Source organism: Phascolarctos cinereus, unplaced genomic scaffold, assembly GCF_003287225.1.
Source record: "Phascolarctos cinereus isolate Bilbo 61053 unplaced genomic scaffold, phaCin_HiC Scaffold_7;HRSCAF=346, whole genome shotgun sequence".
In the NCBI taxonomy this organism is placed as follows: domain Eukaryota; kingdom Metazoa; phylum Chordata; class Mammalia; order Diprotodontia; family Phascolarctidae; genus Phascolarctos; species Phascolarctos cinereus.
The window spans coordinates 164756819-164781079 of NW_027556180.1; the positions used below are offsets into that span (position 1 = coordinate 164756819).

At 36.8% G+C, this 24261-nt stretch overlaps 1 pseudogene; it reads right to left on the minus strand.

Annotated features, from left to right (window-relative positions):
- The window catches only part of LOC110196687 (5-aminolevulinate synthase, non-specific, mitochondrial pseudogene), a 109277-nt pseudogene extending 87108 nt beyond the window's left edge, over positions 1-22169 (minus strand).
- Between the last annotated feature and the right edge of the window lie 2092 nt (positions 22170-24261).

Genomic DNA, 24261 nt, shown 5'->3' on the forward strand with positions numbered 1-24261 from the left:
TATTTGCCAAGAGTTTTGCTCCAGAGTTAAGCCTGTAACTCTCCTCCAATACCCCACCCCCCAACACACACACACACACACACACACACACACACACACACACACACACACACACACACACACACACATTGTTTTTATTTATCCCTCAGTTCTGTTTCCATAGTTTCAGCCAGTATCCCAGTTTATGGGAAACTCATGAAGGGTAAACGCACACATGGGCTCACAGACAGGCACCTGCCCAGAGCCTTGGGAGAGTTGATAGTTTCCTGAGAAGTCTGAAACTCAGCTAGCTGATTTGCAGCAGCAGATTCACTGATAAGGGAATTGAATAATGGTATAGAGAAAGTCTAAGTATTGGAACGTAAAAGGAAATAAACGAATGGCTTCTTACTGAAGACTAAGTAAAATGATTTAAAGTGATGATGGAAGGAAAAATTAAAAGGGATCAGCCACCCAAAGTTTGGATGTCAGTCAATAATATCTGACTAGTCATTTTAAACAACAGAATCTAGAATCTTAGAGTAGGAAGGAATTTTGGTGGCCATCCAATCTACATATTTTTGTAGCCATATTGCTTCTACAATTTGACCAACAAATGATAACCCACCTTTGTGATGGTATCCTCATTTCTCCATCCAAAGAAATGATGGGTTCTTGCTAATGTGTTTCCTTTGGAGAGACCCAATAGTCCTCTGAAAGTTGTGTCTTGTCTTGCCTGCCCAGAACATCCAGTTAGCTTGCTCTAATCTAGGCCTTCTTTAGACTAGACTTAAGACAGATTCTTTTTCTGTTGTTTAGCCTGGGGGGGGAAGGTGGGATAGCTACCATTTACTTAGGGCTTTAAGGTTTGCTTGAAATAAAGGGTATTGTTGTCCTCATTCTACAGACAAGGAAACTGAGGCAGGCAGAGGTTATGACTTCTAGGATCAACCAAATGGTAACTGGGTCAGTCAGTCAATAAGCATTAGTTAAACATTTTTATGAGTTAGATACTGTGCTAAGTGCTGGAAAAACAGCCCCTGGTCTCAAGTAGCTTATATTTTTAATGAGAGAAGCAGCAAGCAAATAAAATGTACATACAAGATATATGTAATATAAATGGAATATAATCTCTGGAAACAAATTCAAGTCTTACTGACTCCCAGTCCAGCATTCTGTGTATTTACCAAGCCTCCTAGAAGCCAGCAGCATGGAGATGTTAAGGAATCTGGGCAAAGCAGGTATGGTGGAAAGCACATTGGACTTTGAATAGATAGCCTGGATTTCAGTTTAGGAGAGAAATCCTCTTGCTAACTGTGATTTTAAGTGAGACAAGAATAGGTAAATTCCTCCAAGGGCTAATATGGGAACTCAATAAGTTAATTTATATGACAGCACACTGCCAAGGAATATTCAAATGTAGGTTTCATTCATCATGATGATGATCATCTTTATCATCATCCTCACCATGGCACGAAGTCTAGTTCTGATCATTAGTATAATTCCTAAGAAACTGCTTTTCACTCTTTTTTTGGCTCATACCTGGTTAGAAGTAAATGACTAAGTGGTATGTGCTAAAAATATGGATCCTCCAAGATTGTAGAAGTCTGGATCATCAGTTTAGAGCTAGAAGAAACCTTGGAGATAATCTCATCCAACCTCTTCATTTTGTAGATGAGGAAACTGATGCCCCAAGTAGTTGTTACTTGCTTAAGGTCACTCAGATAGTAAGTAGCAAAGCCAAGATGGGAATCCAAGTTACCTGTCTCAAGATCTAGCAATTTCTCCATTATATCACACTGTCTTCTATCCCAGGATCTTCTTAGTGTCTCATAAAACACATGGTAACATATCTCTGCATATGTAGGAGGACATATAAATTCTAAAATTCTTATAGATTTTTATAAAACTAGTTTTATGGGAAATTCACTCTCTCTCTCCCCCCTCCTCCACATACACACACATATTTGTGGGGATATATCTATGGATGGATGGATGGATGGATGTATATTTACATATATGCACATATATATCTATCCCTCAATTGTAAAATGGGAACAATAATAGCCTTCTACCTAAAGCAAGTCTTAAAACCCTAAATTGTAGCTATTCCTCATCCCTACACCACCCCTGGCTAAACAACAGAAAAAGAATCTGTTATGAGTCTCTAAAGAGGGTCCTGATTGGGATAGGCCAACTGACTGTTCTGGGCAGATAAGACAAGACACAAGTTTCAGAGGGCCACTGTGTTTCTTCAAAAAAAAAAAAACCCACAGCAACAAAAGCCCATCATTCCTTTGGACAGAGAAATAATGTTACCATCACAAAGGTGGATGATCATCTGTGGTCATTTTGCAGAAATAATATGGGTACAGGCAATAGGCAGACTGGATGCTCACTGAAGTTCCTTTCTACTTTAAGATTCTAAATTCTGTGTAGACAGATATTCCTGAATGATACTCAAACTTTGGGTGGATAATCCCTTTTGATTTTTTCTTCCAATATCATTTTAAATCATTTTACTCCTTTTTCAATAAGGAGTCATGTGTGCATGTACACGTGTTTATGAATGCATACATATGCATACATACATTTGTATATTCATGATATGTGTATGTGCAGATGTATGAGTATATATCTTTCTATATATACATTTCTATCTATATAAACTTTCACATATGTGCTTATGTTTACATTTAATACATATACATATGTAGCCGTGTGTGTTTGTGTGCATGTGTATGTGTAATATGTGTGTGTGAATGTATGTATGTAAAACCTGGTCCCTACTGTCTGAAGGCCAAGTCGTTCACATTTCAGCCCTCCCCCAAAGTTCAGCAATATCTTTAAAGGGGTTGGAGGTTATTTAGGCTCTCTGCCATTGCCCCCAGCCCCTACCTATTTTGTTTCCTCAGTTTCGGGTGGTCTCCTGCACCCCGGTTCCATTAAACCACTTAAGCACTGGATTATCTTTTACAAAAGAATATTTACTTCACAGTTTTAACCAAAACAAACATGCAAACATCCCTCACAAAACCTAGGAGAACATAATTCCTCCACACACACACACCCTTGTATCACCTCAGTCTCTAAGAAGGACAAGGAGATTAAATTTACAGCTTATTTCAGCTCCTACATAGCACAGTTTCACCAAGTTCCAAATCCAAAGCCCCCTTTCTGACCAAGTTCCAGGAACCTTGCCTTCTAAGAGCTTCTTTGCCAGCCTGGCAGCAACAACCAGCCTGGAATTCTGCTTCCAAGGTCACGATGACTCGAGTCCAAATCCAGTGGGGATTCTACTGCCTGTGCCTAGAACTGAAAAGGACAAACAAAATGAACCAGAACAAAACCCTCAAACCTATTTTTTGGGGCCATAGGGCCTAAAAGGCGGTGGAGGAGACGGCCCTTCCCCCCAACCATCTGAGTTCATGGCCCCCATGCAGTACATCAACAGGATTTTCATCCTCCTAGTTGCCAAGGGAAAGAGATAATGACTGTCCTACTCTGTTAGTTTTAAAGATAGATCCAGTTCCTTCTATAAGTCAATCAAAAAGTCATGCTCCTACCCATATGGTAAAGAAATACAGAAAGTCTTTTTCTCAGAAGCTAGTCCCTGGCTTCTCCCATATAAGTTAGGTGATCTGAGCATGCACCAAACCCAGTTACATATACAATAACTTCTTTTAACAACTTTTACAGGGGTAAAGTGCCTTTGTTATTTTAGGAATATAAAACTTGTCATGTATATAATCTAATTATTTTATAAAATTACTGTGTTAGTATATTTAAACTACAATTTAACTAATCTTTTAAAAAATTATTCACTGAATTTACTTTTAATTTTTTCCAGTTTTTGTACTTGAATTTTAAAGAATTAAACTTCTGTCATTTTTTTCTAGTTTTTGAGAAGATTGAAGAAGCTAGTAACTTCATAGTGAAAAAAAAGAGAGAGGAAGCAAAGAAAGAAGGAAGGAAGCAAAGAAGGAAAGAAGGGGGAATAATAAAGAAAGAAAGAAAAAGAAAGAAAGAAAGGGAGAGAAGAAGGGAGGAAGAGAAGGAAGGAAGAAAAGGAAGAAAAGGAAAGGAGAGAAAAAAAGAGAAGAGTAAAGAAAAGAAAGACTAAGCTTTTTTTTTTCTTGACTTAGTACCTTCATTAGTGTTAAGCAGGTGCAGAAATCACCCACTTTCAGGAAAACAACTAAAAAAAACAACGATGGGAAAGGAAACTCCGAAGTTTATAAATAATACTTTTCCACCTGTAACTTCGTCTAGTCAGTTTTAGTTTCTGAGCTGTCACCATTAGCATTTTACGCTTTTTCTGATACTTGACATTTATCATCTTTCCAAAAATGTTGAAAATGGAAAATTTAGTCTGATAGAGACAAGGGTCTTTACATTTACTATATTAGTTTCCTTCTTAATTTGATGTATTTCCTGAAAGACCAATTTTTACTTTTGTTGCAAAAGTTGAAGGAAGAGAAAGCAGACATGAAACAAGATAAGTCAGAAGCTATGTCAAACAAAGGTCTTTATCCCCATGGCATAGGAAGGTTATACTTGACCTAATCCCAAATTATGTTACTTGACCAAGTATTGCAAATGTTCTGTTTTATGCAACATCTTCATGAATATTTCCAACACCAAGTTCCAAATGTGTTTTGCAATGCAGTTAAATGCTATATAGCATTACTGTCTTAACTTAGGTACATTTTGTCTTTGAATCATAGATCCAAGAGATGTGTAACAGTATGCATTAACTATAGATGGTGACATCCTCCAGATGTTTGTGTTTTTTGGATGATGCTTGGCTTATTTAATTAGGACTTGGCACATTGTAGAGCCTCCTACACGAGATCCTTAATCACTCAAATGAGTTTAGCCTCATGAAGGAGGCAGCATGTGATGGTGAAAGGATTATTGGCTTTGGAGTTGGAAGGCTTGGTTCAAATCCCAGCTTGGATACTTGCTGCCTATGTGATCTTCAGCATACCCACTTTACATCTCTTTACTTCAATTTCTTCATCTGGAGAATTAGGGAATTGAGATAAATGGCCTCAAAGATCCCCTCTAGCCCTGAATCTACCTTATGACAAAAACAAAAACAAAAACAAAGATTTTTCAATTTTTTAAATTAAAAAAACCCACCACAGGCTTTCACTTAGCATTATTCTCAATTTGTAAACGGAAGTTCATAGTCTCAAAGACAGTTGATTTCATCTGTACCATTAGATGAAGAATATCTAGTAGAGATACACTGATTCTGGTACAATGAGCGCTGGACAAATCGGTTTGCTGTCAATGGAACGGTCTGATGCAAGAGATTCTTCAGCACCTTAGAAATCTGTAATTTTGTCTTTATGGACAATCCTCTGTCAACATAGATAACTACCTTAATGGAAGATAGTCTTTGTTGGTTTGCATGGACAAAAAACTCATTACTCTTTAGTCTGATGGCGAAATTTTCCAAACTTAATTAGGCTGCTTCTCAGACATAATATATATTCATGTTAGAATGAGGCATTTAAAGAAGACTTGAGAAAAGAAGGCTGTAGATAGTTGTGAATTATTTTTTAAAAATCTTTTCATAAAACTTTTACATCTATTTTTGTATAATTCCTTTTAAATATATAATAAAGTTAACGTAAAAATTTCTATTTTCCCCTTTTTTCTTTTCTCCCCTCCCAAGCCCTAGAAATGGCTACCATTAGACACAAATGTGTGTGTTTTTAGATATGTGTGTGTGCGTGTGTGTGTGTGTAAAAACATTCTATACAAACCTCTATTTTTCAGTTCTTTTTCAGGTTTTTACAACTCAGCCAAGGAAAGGAAAGGTATATCAGTACTATCATTTAAATTGTATTTATCATTCCCTGGACATCTTGCCATTTCCCCCACTGAAGTCCTCTTCCCCCACCTGAAACAGCCCCCTCTGGACGATGTTAACTCTTTCAGCTTTGACACTCTTGCCCTGGACCCCTGAGCCGTTCTAATTGGCAAATGAGTGCAGTTCCCTAACCCAATGTTTCTATCTAGTAGACCCCAGACAAAAGTTCAAATCCATTTACTTTGGACATGTCATCTGCCCTGCCAGCTATGATTGTGTCCCTTTCATATCCCTTTACTTTCTTCCTCTTTCTCTGGGAAAACTAGACAAATCAATACTACCATCCACTGTTAGAAAGGTTGTGACAGTCGATTTGTCATTTCTCTGCTTCTCCAGACCAGATCTCTTCCTCCTGCTCTCCTATGTTTTGTCTTTACTTTTTAAAAGGCAAATGCCTTGATGGCACAGACTGCACTTTTTTTATTTGTATCCCCAGTACTTAGCACAATGACTGACAAAAAGTAGGTGCTTAATAAATGTTTTTACATCCATCTAATCATTTTTTTTTCAGTTTTCAGGTGAAAAAAAAATCTTGGGAGAAGAGGAAGTTTATAAATTCATGTATGTGTCTGTATGTCTGCGTATGTACATAACAAGGTATTCCGTATGTACATGTATGCACATAGGTACACAATGCATACAGATGTTTATATGCCCACGCATATGTGTGTACATACATAGACCTAGAAATGTGTTTATATGCATATGAATATATGTGTATGTATGTCTAATACATACTTATGTGTATATCTATACACACACAACATTTTTTCAGAGTCTACTCTACAAAGCTATTCCCTTGCACACATATTACTTTGGAAAAACATGGGAAAGATTGGCATGTACAAACAATACATTGCTAGCTAGCTTCTGGGGGCAGGGACTTATTTTTTCTTTGTATCCTCAGTGCTTAGCACAATACTTTGAAAGTAATAGCAACTTAATGAGTATTTGTTGATTGTCAATTTATTACTGTTGTGCTTCTGGTTTACCTTTGGGCTGAATATAGTGACAGGAGGCATCAAACTAAGTGCTAAGCATGGTGCCATACCACTCTTGCTTGAGTGAGGGACTCCTATGCTAGGGATACATATTTTTAAATGAGGCAGAATTCTGCATTTTTTTTTCCTTAGTTACTTTCTAGGCTGAGAATAGCCAGACTGAATGGATCAAATCTCTGCAATTAAATGGTCATTTGGCCTCCCTGATGGCCCACAGGAAAAACCAAATGCCTCTTCTGGTGCCCCAGCTCTCCATATGTAAGAATTTTAGAGCTGAAAGGAGCATACTATAGATATCAGTGGCCCAATCACTTCATTATGCAAATCCAGAGCCTGAAGCTCAGAGATAGAACATGACTTGCCCAAGGTAATAGTAACAAGTTAGTAATAGAACTTTAAAACTTAAATCCAGCTCTCCTAACTCCCAGTTTAGGGGATCTTTGTACTGGGTCAAATTGCTTCCCAAATATATTCCTCAGTTAAAACCATTTGGGCAAAATTCAGTGCTGGAGCCTGGTTATTTACTTGGTACTGAGCAAAGCTACCCTAATCACTTGGGAGGAAACCAAGGCACTAAAGTCACCTAGCCAAGCCCTGTTAGCACTCCTCAATGATGAGTCAGCCTCTTCAATAATGAGTGTAAATGCACCCAGTAGGAAAAACATGGGCTGGAATATGGATGACAAACCAATACCACCCACAGGATGATTATGCTGGTTGGTTTTTATTTATGCATGAACAGTGTGGCTTTCTCAACCATGGCATGAGGTCACTATTGCAACTATTCTCTACTGGCTCAGTGAGAGTCATATCAACATGATTTACATGATTGTGGAAAATCTCTCTCTCTCTCTCTCTCTCTCTCTCTCTCTCTCTCTCTCACACACACACACACACACACATACACACACACACACATACACACCCTCACACATACACATACACACACACAGAGTGATTTATTTAAATAGACTTCTCAGGGTTTGTTTGCTTTTTAATTAAATTGTTTATGGGGCTAGATTGTTGGGACCTCTTTAGTTCACATAATTCCATATTGTTTTACAGCACACAAGCTAAATGACTGCTTTTTTAATAATGAAAGCATCCTTCCTGGATAGCTTAGGAAGACATCAGCTGCTGTTTCAACTGCCCATCACCAATCAACTCAGAAACCACAGGAACAATTCTATTTCCTGCTGAAAGAATGAGCATAAAGTGGCCCTTTATAGCCCATCATGCTATTTTATGTGTGTATGCCCATCTCTGCCTTAAATTAGCTTCTCTGGGTGAAGATCTGTAAGTAGTATATTAAAAAAAATTCAATCTGTTAAGGGTCATAATTAGGCATCAGTAAAAGAATAGCACATAAGCAAAAAACAAAAAACAAAAACAAAACACTGCCTCTGATTGTTTCAGTACATGTAAATGACCCATTGGTGTTGATCATACCTGACTTTATCTGACAAGAATAAATCAAGAGATTAAATCGGTCCTGACATCAGGAGAAAAAAAAACAACAAAAAACCCATGAATTTCAGCTCCCCAAATTCAGCTCTCCATCTATATTCTTTCCACGTAGGTTCATAGGGTCACAAATTTAGGGTTGATAGGGACCATAGGGATCATCTGGCCCAACAACCTTATTTTACATAAGGGGAAACAGTATTGGGGAGGCTGAGATTTGTCCAAGGTCAAATAGGAAGTAAACACCAAAGGTGAGATTTGAGTCGACATCCTCCGCCAGTGTCCAGAGCTAAGTCCAGAATTTTTCACTATACCAGCACATTACTACTTTTCTTCTCTTCAGATAAGCACCAAACACACATGGGTTCATTGTGATCATCAGGGAAAAGCACTGGTCTCTATTGGCATGTAGGAATATTCTATATAGCCAGATAGACTTTAAGAGTGAGAGGGTGACATGTGTGAAATCCACCAATTTTATCTTCTAGGTCTCTTCCATCCTTTTCAGTGTTCCTCTACTAACACAGATACATTTCGTTCTCCTGGTTGGTATTTTATGGCTTCATGGAGGCAGCTGGGCACAAGCTTCAGCTTCCCATCCTTTAAGGGTTAATAGAGAAAAGGTGTGAATGGGGAAAGAGAAACCTCTAATTCTGTATTACTAAAAGCTATGGAGCAGGCCATAGGGCTATTGCCAGAGGGCTTTTTTCTTGTGGTCGAAATTACCCTTCTAAGGATAGAAGAGGAGCAGCTAGGTGGCTCAGTGGATAAAGTGCTGGGCCTGGAGTCAGGAAGACTCATCTTCTTGAGTTCAAATCTGGCCTCAGACACTTACTACCTGTGTGACCCTGCAAGCACTTAATCATGTTTGCCTCAGTTTCCTCACCTGTAAAGTGAGCTGGAGAAGGAAATAGCAAACCACTCCAGTATCTTTCCCAAGAAAACCCCAAATGGGGTCGCAAAGAGCTGAGCATGACTGAACAACAACAACAAAGGTAGAACAAAATGGAAAGAAAAACTCTCTACTTTATATACCATGGTACATATTGTGTTATATACCCTCAGGAGTTTTGAATCCTAATTATTCTCAAAGCTTCCTATTATGGAGTACATTCCCTTTTATGTTACCTACCAGTCTTCCCACTAGCATTCCCTCCAAGGTCAGAGAATGTTTAAACCATGAAAGTGTATGACCTTCCAGGAAGATGCTACCCACTTTTCTCTACCAAAAAGTAAAGGAGTACTCATCTTTGAAACTCCATAAGACCATTTCATCCACCTGAAAAGTTGAGGCCAACATGTACTTTAAGGTTAGCATTTACTTTGCTTCATAATATTTCAGCATTTAACAATAGGAAACTTGGTGGGTAGAAGAAACATGTGAGAGAGACAAAGAGAATGAACTACAGAGATAGAGAGAAAGAGACAGATAGACGTACAGAAAGACAGACACAGAGATAGACACAGAGAGGCAGAGAGAGAGAGAAAGAGAGAGAGACAGATAGACACAGACAGGAGTATGGGCGTGCATGTATTATTGCAGACCTAGATACTGAGTATAAAGAGAAATAACTTTTCTTTGATCCCAAGCAGCTTATTTATGGTTATTTGAATCAAGGAAATTAGTGAACGGTAAATTCCTATCTGTTTCGAGGCTTGATTATCTGACTTCCACAAAAGTCGGAACCATCCAAAATCAATAAATCAATGCCAATCTTCACAAATGTGTCTGAGGTATCAATGACAAAAGGACTACACTTGTTTGGGAAGGCAGCCTTGCAGGTTTTGTTCTTTCAGGTTTACATATCACTCTTGTTCTCAGCTTTCAAAGATGACGCTGGGGATGTTGATTGCTCTCTGTACATACAGGTGTGACTTGAATGACTGATGTAACCAATAATCCTCTCTGTTCTGGCTGCATGCATGTGATGATTGTCCTTTGATTTGGTTTGTAGCTGTAGTGACTATTTGCATAGCTAGAGCTGTCACTGTTTGGGTCACTAAGTCTTATGCTATTGGCACTGAATTGCCTTTTTTTATACCTGATTTGGTCATGAGGGGTATGTGGCACATTAGAGACTATTATTCATGGAACTGCTTGAATTAAAATATGCAGAAATCCAAATTGTCGATTAAGATGGTAAAAATAATAAGATTAATCATTCAATGGTCTGGCTATTTCTGTCCCATTCATACAAAAAAAATGTAAAGAAAGCCATTAGTGGTAGAAAAAAACAAACAACCATTGGCCCATGGAGCCCAGTCTTCGGTTACTGGCAGTGACATGAAAGGGAAATGTTTAAAGTAATTAGAAGGGGTGTAGTGGATAGAACTTTCATCTTGGAGTCAGGGGGACCTGAGTTCAAATCCAGACTCAGACACTTGAAAATTACTAGCTATGTGACCCTGGGCAAGTCACTTGACTCTGATTGCCTAAGCAAAAAAAAAAAAAAAAAGTCATTGGAAAGGGGAACAGTCACTCTCTGAGCAATCATCTCAATAGTTAGAGATGTAATCTAAACATCACTTACCCTCAACTGCTGCTAAACCTTTCTCCTCAAAATTACCCCATTTATATCTTGGCCATAAGACAAGTAACTCAATGTTTTCCAATATTGTTCTCCATCACGCCACAGCTAGCCATCATTTGAGGTTGTACTTGAGCCTTAACCTTAAATTTTCCTCTTCCTGATTATATCATCTCAGGTCATTCTACAAATTACTTCAACTCCATAACTAATAAGCAACTCTCCCATATTCAAAACAGGCTTAGTTATTTTGAAGAACCTACAATTTGGGAGGGGGAGGGTGTCTCATAGAATATTTGAATGGGCTGTATTGCAGGCTACTCAACCAGGGACTGAAATCAGGAGCAAGGAGAAAATTACCTTGAGAAAATGACAATGGATTCAGAAATTCCCAGAATCTCTCAAGTGAAGTTTTAAACTAAAATATTCCAAAGTGGAAAGGTATACTGCAAAATTTGTTTATCTCATCTCACTGCTATCCCAAGGAAATAAAAGATAGAAAGAATGGTCCACTATATAATGAAATCCTAAGCATTTTTGTTCTGTTGTGTGTGGTAGTAAAAATAGACAAAAAAAACTAGTAAGAAAGTATCTATCACTTGGAGAATGGCCGAAGAAATCATGGTGTTATGAATATAATTCTTACACTGTAAAAAACTAAGAATATAAGTGACTCAGAGAAACATGAGAAGACTAGTATGAACTGATGAACAGTAAAGTAAGCACCAGCAGGAAGGCAACATATAAAATATCTACAATATTGTAAACAAAAAAAAGCAAAAACGAAACAGTATAATTATGACTAATTTTAGCCTTAGAGAAGAGATGAGAAAAGCATCTCTCATGGGGCAGCTAGGTGGCGCAGTGAACAGAGCGCTGGCCCTGGATTCAGGAGGACCTGAGTTCAAATCCTGCCTCAGACATCTAATACTTACTAGCTGTGTGACCCTGGGCAAGTCACTTAACCCTATTGCCTAGCCCCCCCAAAAAATTATCAAAAAATTATCAAGAAAAGCATCTCTCCTCTTTCAATCAATCAACAAGCATTAATTAAATTCCTACAATATTACAGGCCATAGGGACAAAAAGACATGAATGAAACAAAAGCTTACATTGGAGAGAGGTAGGGTTGAAGGGGTGGAATGTTTCATATACTGTTGGACATAGCGACTATGTTGAGTGATATTCCTTAATTATTTTGAAATGTCAGGGTGGAATATACCCATAAATAACTAAATTGTAAAAAAAAAGTCATTGATAGCACTATTTTTTAAAACTCTATCTTATACCGTGCCTTTTATGGACTTTGGAAAAATGGTAATACATACAGCTAATACACTAGATATGTTCTGTATGTATAACTTTAATGCACCATTAAAGATAGGAAATAAATAGGACATAATGAGCTTTCTCCCTCTTATTCTATCTGCCCTTCCATATGAGTCTCACCTTCCTTCATTTTCCTCTTTGCTTCTTTCTTCTGACCATCTTTTTCCTACCCTTTTATTTCTGCATTGTGGAAAATGTGAGTATTTGAAGAAGGGGATTAACCTCAATTACACACACACACAGAGGCTCGTCTTTGATTTTGATTTTCACTAATCGAGTAGGACCCCATTAGTTGCTTACATTCTGGGATCAGAATCACACAGATAATGATATCCATGCCATGGAGTGAGGAATCACTACAAATTACCATATCTTGGTGGATGGTGGAGGAAGAGGGGAGAAGGGAAATGGAAGGCATCATTTGACCCATAATATTATAAAATCTTCAATATAATGAGCTACTTTAGACAGATTTTATTGTGTCATTCTGCACCTAAAACAACAGCTACTCCAAATATCACATATGAATTTCTTTTTTCAAATAAACTGACATGCAGGTCTCTATGCAACCTGAATGCACAGATTTCTCTCTGAAACAGCCCTAGGCACATTTTAGAATCTCAGTGAGTCAAGCATGGAAATTATTCTTCATACTTTTTTTTCTGCTTTTCTCCTTCTGGGAGTAAAAATCAGAGGGGAAGACAATTTATATGCTGCTTAATGGTCTGCCCAGTTTCGCAAGATAAATCTAAGTGTGGAGGAAGAAGAGGTTCTGCTGCTGCATTGAAAAGGGTTAGATTAGGGCTTCCTCTCTCCCACAGCTGAGGAGCTCAGGCTTCTACTCTGAGGGAAAGTTGGCATAGCAAAAACACACTGCAATTAAAAAATGAGAGGGGAAGGGAAATTCTTTGACAAGCAAAGCAATGTGCCTCAGGGACTTCTTCCTTTCTCCTCAGGCAATTTTTGATTCAATAGGAAAATGGAAAGTGGAAATGGGAGTTAGTGTTTCATATTTGGATAGGAGAATCTACATGTACTCCCAAATTATAGTGGATACAATAGGAAGCCATTGTGGGTGAGAATGAATGTGTGTGCATGAATGTGTATGTGCATGTATGTACATATGTTCAGCAATGCACACACAGATCTTCTATGAAAGGATTTAACCTTACTTTTCAAAAAGAAGTTATACCATGCTTTTTAAATAGAGAATTATTTCATACAGTGTGCCAGAAATGAATACCCTATTTGAAATGTTTTGGAAAAGCATGTTCTACTATTTTAAAAGAAAATATCACCACAACTAGTGACTGAAATGTTCAAACCCTTTGTCTCTAGATGGACTGATACAAAATGATGCATATTTATTTTTCCCATCATATTCTGGTCATTTTCCCTCTTGTCACTATACCTGATGAAAAATACCCTGACAATATTGGGCTGCTTAAAATTCATCCATCAAAATTTGAGAAAATATTATCTTGGTCATTCAACAATTCAAATAGCCCCTGAAATATCACCTCTTCCATTAAGCCTTCTCTGATTGATTAGATAAGAACCTATATGCCTACAGTAATTTCATAGTTTTATACAATGCCCACAAAGATTTTTATTCATTATCCCATGAAACATGTCCCTTTACTTCTATATTATCAATTTCAGAAACTGTATATGATTATGGATTTGTTTTCAGACAGTTTTCTATCTGTGTATCCTTTAAATGTTTCTACAAACATAGTCTGCTTAGCTAGCAAACTACAAGGGGGAAGAGATGATCTGACCTACAGTCCAGAAGAACAAAGATACTGGCCTATCATGGGTAAGGGTGGGAGCAAAAACAAGGCATTCTGTTAGATGTAATCAGGAGTTATCTTTTTCTCATCTTCAAGTGTCAGCTAAAGTTCTACCTTCTTCAAGAAACCTTTCCCAGTTCCTGTTAATTTTTAGTGCCTTCACTCTAAGACTACAATGCATGTTGCATATATTTTGTTGTGCACAAATATCTGTATGTGATTTTCCTCACTAGACTACTCCTTGAAAGCCGCGATTGTCGTAGTTGCTGCTATTGTTGTTGTTTTTCCTTTCTTTGCATCCCCTTAACTAAACGCAGGGTCTAATGTATAGTAGCCATTTTTAAAATGCTAGTTGAGTCCAACCATTCTGGACAACAATTTGGAACAATAAGGGTTATAAAACTGTGCATACCTTTTGACCCAGCAATACTGATAGTAGGTCTGAATCCCAAAGATAATCAAAGAAAAGAGAAAAAGGACCTATTCATATAAAAAATATTAATGGCACCTCTTTCTGTGGTGGCAAAGAATTAGAAACTGTTAGGATGCTTATCAATTGGAAAATGACTGAAAAAGTTGTAGCACATTACTGTGGTGGAATACTGTCATGCTATAAGAAATGAAGAACAAGATAGTTTCAGAAAAACCTAGGAAGAATTATATGAACTGATGCAAAGTGAAGTGAACAGAACCAGGAGAACATTGTACATAGTAATACGAATATTTTAACAATGTTCAACTGTGAAAGACTTAACTGCTCTGATCAAGATCATGATCCAAGACAATTTCGAAGGACCCATAATAAAAAAAAAAATGCTGTCTCTCTCCAGAGAGAGAACTGACAAACTCTTGAGTGCCAATGGAAGCATACTTTTTTAAACTTTCTTTTTCTTGTTTTGTGTGTGTTTTCTTTTGCAACATAGCTAATATGGAAATATGTTTTGCTTGACTTCATATATATAATTCATATCATATCGCTTGCCTTCTCAAGGAGAGAAGGGCAAGAGGGAAAGAAATTGGAGCTCAATTTTTTAAAACAAATTTAAAAAAAATTACAAGTAATCAGGAAAATTTTAACGAAATTATATATACGTGTGTGTATATATATATATGTAACATGCTAATTGATTAACTGACTGATGTTATTATAGTGTTGATAGGCATGCTCATGCAATATTGGGAGATGTTCATCAAATGTTCTTGATCAATGCATTAAAAGCTCATCTAATTGATCAGCGCAATCCAAGATCAACATTTTGTGACTAACTAATTATCTTGCTTTGGAGCATAACTAGCAGAGAACTTATAGATATAGAACCTTAATAAATATTTTTCAATATGATGATGAAATAGGTAATCAAAATAATTCATTTAAAATCCTTTAGCAGAATAAATTTAACCCTCAGAGAAATATTTCAACCATAAGATAAAATATGTTCGTTCAATGAACTAGATAAACTGTATTCCCATGGTATTCATTTTCATATCAACAAGGAGTAGAATTCTTCCTTCTTCTGGCTTTGTCAATGAGCCTAGAATCATGCCCAACTGCCCCACAGCATCGATTAAGTAGTGTACTCCAAGCTTCTATGGAAATACCCTCAGCTATTCATTTAAATGTTGGGTGAAAATTAAGTACCAAGTTCAGACCATAGCAAAATTTCTATTGAAAAAAAACAGAATCAGCATTGCCTTTAAAGTTCAAGAAAGAGTTTCAGGGAACAAAAACAAAGACAATCAAACTAAAATCTGATTTTTTGGCCACATAAATTTTTGATGAAAGCTAGAATTGCCCTTATTGATTGTCAACAAAATTGTTTTCAAATGACTTTTGAAGATAAATCAAATGAGGGTAGATCTGATTTCCAAGGGTCAGATATATCCTCAGTGAACGAGATTTGCCATCATTGGAAAACATAATAAGTATCGACACATATAGAGCTCTTAAAAATTTCTTTGATACTTATGGAAATCCTATATGCAGATACTCGAAATGTTAATATTCCTAAATTAAAGATGAGGACATTGAAACTATAAGCAATTAAGTGACAACCGTGGTCACAGATGCAGGATGACACTACCAATAACATCAATGATAGTTATCCCCTCAAAACCAAACTCGTTCTCCATATTGTTAGGAGGAAGGATTGAGAAGCAACATAAAGGAATGAATACTAGTCAGGACAATGTACAAAGAAGACTCTGTGAGCTCTGACACATGAAGACCTAGAAAGAATTTTGAAATGCTGAGCAGTTGAACTTAGGCAATTACACTGATTGGGTTAATATGCTAGCCCATTTGATGAAACTGTTCCTATGAATCTAATAAATTTACAAGATAATATAGGGTTGCAAAATGGACCTCCTCTAAATAATTAAAATGATCCATTTTTACATGCATATCAGCAGACCAAGTTGCATCTATGTCCTATTACCACCACCATCACCATAAAAAAAAATACATCAGAAAAAACAATCAGAGATACCAATACACTGTCTTCTGGAACTGCTGCAGTAGAGATGAAGCTTACTACTAAAGCAGGCAAACCACAAGACCACATGAAATAGATTAAAGATATGAATGCTTTCCTTATGCAGTAGCATATATCACATAACAAAATTGGAAATAAATCTCACTAGTATGGACAATGGCTAAATCTTGCTTTTTGTCAGTTCTAAGACACGCAACTGTATATTGCCAACTTGAGAAGGAAATCATAAAAAATAATTTCATCTGTAAGCCTTGATTGGATGAAAAAGAAAATGAAAGTGAGCACTTAAAAGCTGAAAAGGGAAAAAGTTTGATCTTGCGGTCATTGGAAATGTTCACTTAATGCAAACTCTGGAAGTTATACCTAATAGTAAAAGAGATGACAAAAATAGCAAAATCATCTGTGATGATTTTGAAAAATAAAGAAACGAATATACTTAGATTATAATTTCAACAAACCCTTCTTGGGTATGATGACATTAATTCCACTAGTATATAAATTATACCAAAACAAAATTATTTTTAAAAAAACCGATATCTACTGCAATCATCATAACTGAATGCATTCTCTCACAGTATTTGTCAGAAACTGTAAAAAAAATTCGGGTCATGTACAAAATTTTATACACACACACACACACACACACATATATATACAATGCACATGTGTGCATTTATGTGCATGAATGTATGTATGTATAAAATCTGTTTCAATGCTTGTTTTTTTTAAAGAGGAGAAAATGTGGAACTTCCAGGGTATAACCTTAAAAATAAGCATCAAAAATCACCATGGCAGAAGTGAGTTGAGAGATCTATTAACAATCTGCAGAAAGTCATTGGAAAATTGCATAAATATACCTGTTACACAAAACAGAAATTACTAAAGGCCCAACTAAAGGCAAGAGAAAAGAAATGTAGAAAGTAATACGGAAAACAAATTATATAAAAATTTTAGATTCTCCTAATCAGACATTGAAAAGTTAAGATGATACAAAAGACATCTAGGTAGCTCAGTAGATACAGCACCAGGACTAGCATTAGGAAAACCTAAATTCAAATCAGCTCCCACATGGTTCTTAGCTGTGTGATCCTGGGCAAGTCACTTAATCTTGTTTATCTCAGTTTCTTCATCTGTAAAATGAGCTGGAGAAAGAAATGGTGAACTATTCCAATACCTTTGCCAAGAAAACCCTAAATAGGGCAACAAAGAGTCAGACATGACTGAAATTATTGAACAACAACAAGAAGGATAATACAAGGACTTAGTTAAAGCAAAGGAAAGAACAAAATATTTCAGTATTAATCAAAAACCTTTCCTATAGAAGCAAAGAAATCAGAGATGAGAGAGAAAGCCTGAGGAAGGATATGGAGAATTTCAGCTTGTTTAACAAGAATTATAACACACCAAAAATGTAAGTTCACCTTTCTTGATAAAAGCATATCATGTATTATCACAAAAAGGAAGCACTCACAACCTCTTCACATATAGACCAATTACATGTTAATATACCTTACACAAATAATTCATTATTTGTATCACTAAGAAATCTATAAACAATAAAAAAAATTGACTGAGGAACCAAAAAAAGTGTGCAAAAGGTCTCAGGAGTCTAAAATTCAACTTATCAATTTGGTAATTATTGAACAAGCTGAAAAAAAATTGCTATAACTACCTTTGTGGATGATCACAAGACTTTTGACTCAATTCTGCACTCATGATTTATTCATACACTGCAAATATATGAAATTGACCCAAGTATAGAGAGAAGACTGCTGTATTTGATGTCCACATGGAAAACTATCTTTTATTTAAAATGTTTCACTAACCCAATGATGTCAAGAACAATTGATGTAAAATGTGACATTCTTCAAGAGTAGGATTTGGCTTATCATGATTCCGTCTGGCCTTAAATCCGTTATTATCTGTCCACAAATATGGCTTCCGAATTAAAGAGGAAGTCAAACCAAAGCATTTTATGTACATGGATGTCATCAAGCCCATAGAGATCCACTGAAAAACACATTAGATGTGCTTCTTCTTAAGTAACCTTTATCTAATAATATAAAAATGTCATTATGGGCAGCTAGGTGGCTTAGGGATAGAGTGCTGGACCTAGTTAAATGCAGCCTCAGAAACTTGCTGGCTGTGTGACCCTGGGCAAGTTACTTAATCTCTATTTGCTTCTATTTCCTCATCTGTAAAATGGGGATGGAAATAACATCTATTACTCAGGGTGCTGTGAGTATCAAATGAAACAATAATTTTAAAGCACTTAGCACAGTGCCTGGAGTATATAGTAAGTGCAATATAAATGTTAGTGATTATTATTCTTGTTTAGTTTCTATGTCTATACAATCCTTAATAGATGCCAAGGAAAGATAGAGATCTAAGGGTTTTAGCTTGAATCCAGGGGTCACAATAAGCCAATGAATGAAGGCAAATCCGGTTCTCCTGCAGACAAGAAATACCGAACATAAAAATTTCTAATTGAATATCATGACTGCTTACATTAAGGGACTTCTTGGAAGTATATCTTGGAAGGTACTTCTTGGCATTAAACCTGAAAGGAAAGAAAATGTTTAAAGTAATTAACATCTATTCAATACCAGCCTTCATATACATATACATATACATATACATATACATATACATATACATATACATATACATATACATATACATATACATATACATATACATATACATATACATATACATATACATATACATGTACATGTACACGTACATGTACACGTACACGTACACGTACACGTACACGTACACGTACATGTACATGTACATGTACACGTACACGTACACATACATGTACAGGTACACGTACATGTATATATAAATATATATGTATGTGTGCATATATATTGCAGAACTACAAAAATGGATCATAACAGATTTGGCAAATATAATCACAAATATCTATATGCTATTAATAAAAGTAAGGGCCAATCACTCAGAAGCATCTATAAAGTTATTAATATTTCCTCACCAAAAAAGAAGAGATTTTATATATGTTTTTATGATGTATGATAAAAGATCAAAAACATACAGAAATATTTTTATAATATTGGGATAACACTAAACTGAATCATAGTAAAGGATGAAAATAGGTATATGTAATTGGATTTATTGAGTGTCGCTGTAACTAAAGGTTGTTTACTTCTGATGGAGCCTATGAAACTTCTAAGATCTAGCAGTGGAATCAAAAGATCCCCTATGTATAATATTCACATGAATTCAAACAATAATATGTCCACAGAGAAGTGCTAACCAAAAAGATGAGAGTCATGACGATTTGTTTGAGGAAATAGAAGGCTTTATGATGACTACTCAGAGCATTGCCATTTCTACTATAAATTATAGAAAGGGTAAAATTAGGGAGACCAAATTTAGTTACCAATATAGATCATGCAAGGAAATTGTAAAAACTGTGCAATGCATTATTGCAGGCCATAAAAATCTAGCACCTTTTAAATACCTGGAAAGACATGACCACGTGGCTAGAAATCTATATCAAAAATATTTTTCATGGACTACCAGATGATACATTCTTATACAGTCCTCAAAATAGCCTGGAAAACTCAACCAACATATTATATTGGAACTATAATATTATCAAAAAATCAGACTTTCCCACAACAATTCTGGCATTATATTGATGCATAAAAACAAGAATAACATTTTTAAAGGGGGTTGACATACAAAATGACAGTCATCTCCAAAAAACAAGGGATGAAATATATACACATACACCCATGCATGTATGTGTTATGTATGTATATACACATATATACATATATATTTCAAAATATAGAGACCTAGAATAGATCAAATTCATGTAGAACAGCAGAAAGTGCATGTAATTTTAATTGTCCTGTCTGCTACTAAATTTGCACCTAGTATACTTATAATGAGCTTGGAGAAGATAATCATACATTCTAAATCTTTCATTTTACTACCCAAAACAATTATTTAATTTGCTTGTGTAATAGTCTATAGAATAATAAATATGAAAGAATAGTGAATAGTGATATACCTGAACTCCACCAAGCAAGATGATATATATCTATAACAATAGCAGCAGTAACAGTAACTACAGAGATTTATAGAGCATTTCAATTTTTTCAGTGCTCTTTAATGCATTAAAACTTAGCACCAGAAAGCTTTCTGTTTTACTACACTAGCTCTCAATTGGAAATAATCAATAGAATAATGTACAAGTTCAGAAGAAAGTTCTTAAATTGGGGTACAAAATGTTTTGAACAACAGCAACATTGCAGAAATAATTGTGTAGCACCCATTCTAAGCTATCTCCCTAACTAAGCATATACAGTTTTGCAAGTTAGTTCCCAGTCAATGTAATGATTCCCAGGTTGTAGAGTACTCTGCAGGTCCACACTTCTAATTTTCTTTCTCATGAGCCCACATTGACATGCTTATTTTAAATCCTTAGCCAGTAGACATAATTACCTCAAAGTAAAAACATTTACTGAGCAGCCAGGTGAAATGGGAGATAAAATGTTTGTGCCTCAGTCAGGAAGATGAATCTTCTCGAGCTAAAATCTGACCTCAGACCCTTACTGCTGTGTGATTCTGGGCAAGTCATTGTTGCTCATCTTTCATTTTCAAAAAGGACCGATGACATCAAAGGATGATAGTCTTGACTTATGTGTGAATTGGACTTAAGTAAAGCAGAGTTGCATAATGCCTCACTTTCTCTTCTAGAGTCATTGAAGTCCAATGGCAAAACCAAAGTCAGGATGATTGGCGAAGGCCCAGGATGCAGTGGGTGACAGGCATCTTCAATGCCTGACCAAGTTCTAAGTACTCCACAACACCTTCTTTAGCTGCCTTCATGGCCACTGGAACAAATTGTTTTCATCTACCCATTCTGCCAGGGAAGATCCTTACATGCTTGTGGTAGACATTCCTCCAGCTCAATGATGGGTTTGAGGCCTATTGGTTACCCTCAAAGTGGCTTAGCCCACTTGTTGAGATGGTTTTACCATGGTGTGACCACTGCACATGCTACGGCTTCTCACAGCCAGAGGTGAGAGCTAGATGACAGGTGTCCACCAAAGGTGGATGACCACCTCCGAAAAGGGCCCAGCAAGCCCTCATACCAGAGGTACTAGTCCTCCTTGAACCACTATTTGCCTCAGTTTCCTCATCTGTAAGAAGAACCAGAGAAGGAAATGGGAAACCACTCCAATATCTTTGCCCAGAAAACCCCAAATGGGTTCACGTTGGACATGCCTGGAAAATACAACATCAAAGACATTTACTAAGATACCATAGCAAGAATGGTAACTATGTAATATTCTCCCCACAAACCTGAAATATTCTGTTCCATAAATATACACAGTGTCAGTGAGAAAGTTAGATACAAACCCAGAATACATTGGTAATGAGGCATACATATTTGGGGTATATGTGACCGTGGCAACTCAATACTTCCAGTACTGTTGAGCCTCAATAGCCTTTCTTTTTTCATGACACCCTTTGCTTGCATCTGTAGCCCATCCTCACCCTCACTTATTATCTCTGATGGCAGCTAACTCTGGTGGGCTGGCCACTTGGCTGGGTTTTCTATGCCTGATCATCTCTACAACTTGTTTCCCAGTTGCTAAAGCTAATTGTCCTTTCAGTACATGATTGTTCTTTTCTCTGCTCTCAGGGGTCATGCTCCTTAAAGCTGCTTCTTCCTCTATCACTTTGCTTCCTACAAGATGTAGTATTTCAACTTAGCTGCTGTGAGACATCATGGCCAATTAGAGGGGAGAGGAGGACAGGATAAAGAAATTTACTAACTGCCTGTTGTCCTCTGATAAAGGTACAGAGGTCAAAAGAAAAAAAGCTACTTTCTCCCTGGATTCTATTCTGTTGATTATCTCCTGGGTGGTTAAGTCTAGCTTCTTTTTAAAAAAATTTTTTTAAATTAAGTCTAGCTTCTTAAAGAACACCAGAGTGATTGCTAAATTTTCTGCTAGCCAATGACAAGTTACCTTTCTAATTCTACTTCCAGAAATGTTGGGGGAAGGGGTGGGGAAGGAGAAACAGAAACAGAGACTGTAGGAAAAGACAGACAGACAGACAGAGGCAAAGAGAGAAAGAAAGAGAGACACAGAGACAGAAAGATGATGGAGGAGAGACTAAAGCCTGGGCCCTGGCAAGTTAAGGCAAAAAGTTCACCTGTCAGAACTGGGGTGGGGAGGAGGAGGACTGAAAAGAGGGGGCAGAGGTGGAGTCTAAATTTCAGGTTGTTGTTCAGTCACATCTGACTCTCCATGACCCCATTTGGGGGTTTCTTGGTATACTGGAATGGCTTATCATTTTCTCTAGCTCATTTTACAGGTGAGGGACTGAGGTAAACAGGATTAAGGGGCTTACTAGTAAGTGTCTGATGATGGATTTGAACTCATGAACATGAGTCTTCCTGATTCCCAGTCCAGGGCTCTCTCCACTGAACTACTTAACTGCCCTAAATTTCAGGTAGGGATAGGTAACTCAGTAAAAGGATAAAGGGGCTAGGGCACTTCTTTGAATTGTTTTGATTTTCCTTTCCTCAGGTCTCTATTATCAACTCCTTCCTTTCTGGGATGACATTAAATTTGTGGAGGAGGGGGAAAGCAACCCACAGGTATAAAGCCTCCTGAAGGTAAGTACTTTAATGCATACACCATTCAATTAAATACATTAGTTTTGATATAGTTGTTTAGAGACATAAAGGCTGCCCTCAGATCCCAGAAGACTTGGTTTCAAATGCTCTCTCTGATGTATAGGGGTTGTTTGACCCTGGGGAAAAAAAACTTTTCAGTGCCTGAGGCAACCCACTAAAATTCTAAGTTGCTGACAAAGTGCTGGTGAATTAATAAACTAATCAATTAACTATTTGTTAAGCATCTATATGTCAAGTAGTATTCTAAGTGCTGAGGATACAAGAAGAAGCAAAAAAAAAAAAAGTCCCTGCCTTCAAGGAGCTCGCAATCCATTGGTGGCAGTAGTAGATGAAATTCCTCTGCAAGAACTCACTACATCAATGAAATCACATGATTGGTAAAAACAAAAACAACAAAAATTCTTGGTTAAAAAAAGTGAAATAAAGTTAGATTTACATTTGGTATGTGAGGAAAATGGATTGGTATGAACTCCTGGAAAAGATTTATTTATTTCACCATCCTCTGAAGGATTATCGGGGCTTCAACTCCATTTGTCACAAGTGGACTATCATCATGAAATGAAACAATCGCCTTTCTTCAATTGAAGACCACTAGAGAGCTCTTCCTTCTAGAGGCAGCCAGCTGATGATCTTCATTCCTCATCTTCTAAAAGGAGAAAGAAAGAGCTATAGTATTCAATAGGCCATTGGGCAAATGTCCCATTGCCCTCTGGGGTAGTCTGATCTTGGTTATCATTCATGAAAATAAACACTAGCTTTCATGTGCAGGGCAGGAATGAAATCGGGGTGGGGGGGGGTTTAATAAGGATCAAGTGGCAAACCTAAAGGAAATTTTATATCCTCTTCCTCTTTCTTCTTTTCCCTTTTGGCTGATTTTCATGAGAATCTGTGTATTTTTCTGAGGGCAGATACTTAGTAAATTGTAATAGGAATATGAGGAGGGCAAGAGGAGAAAGGAGACAGAGAATGTGAATCTCGGTGGAAATGTGGGAGGATTCAATACAGATTTTGATTTTTAATGGATTTTTGTGGGCAGAGGGCGGAGGACTTTGAATGTAATTTGAAAGCTCTGTAGATGTGTAAGTGTATTTTAACTA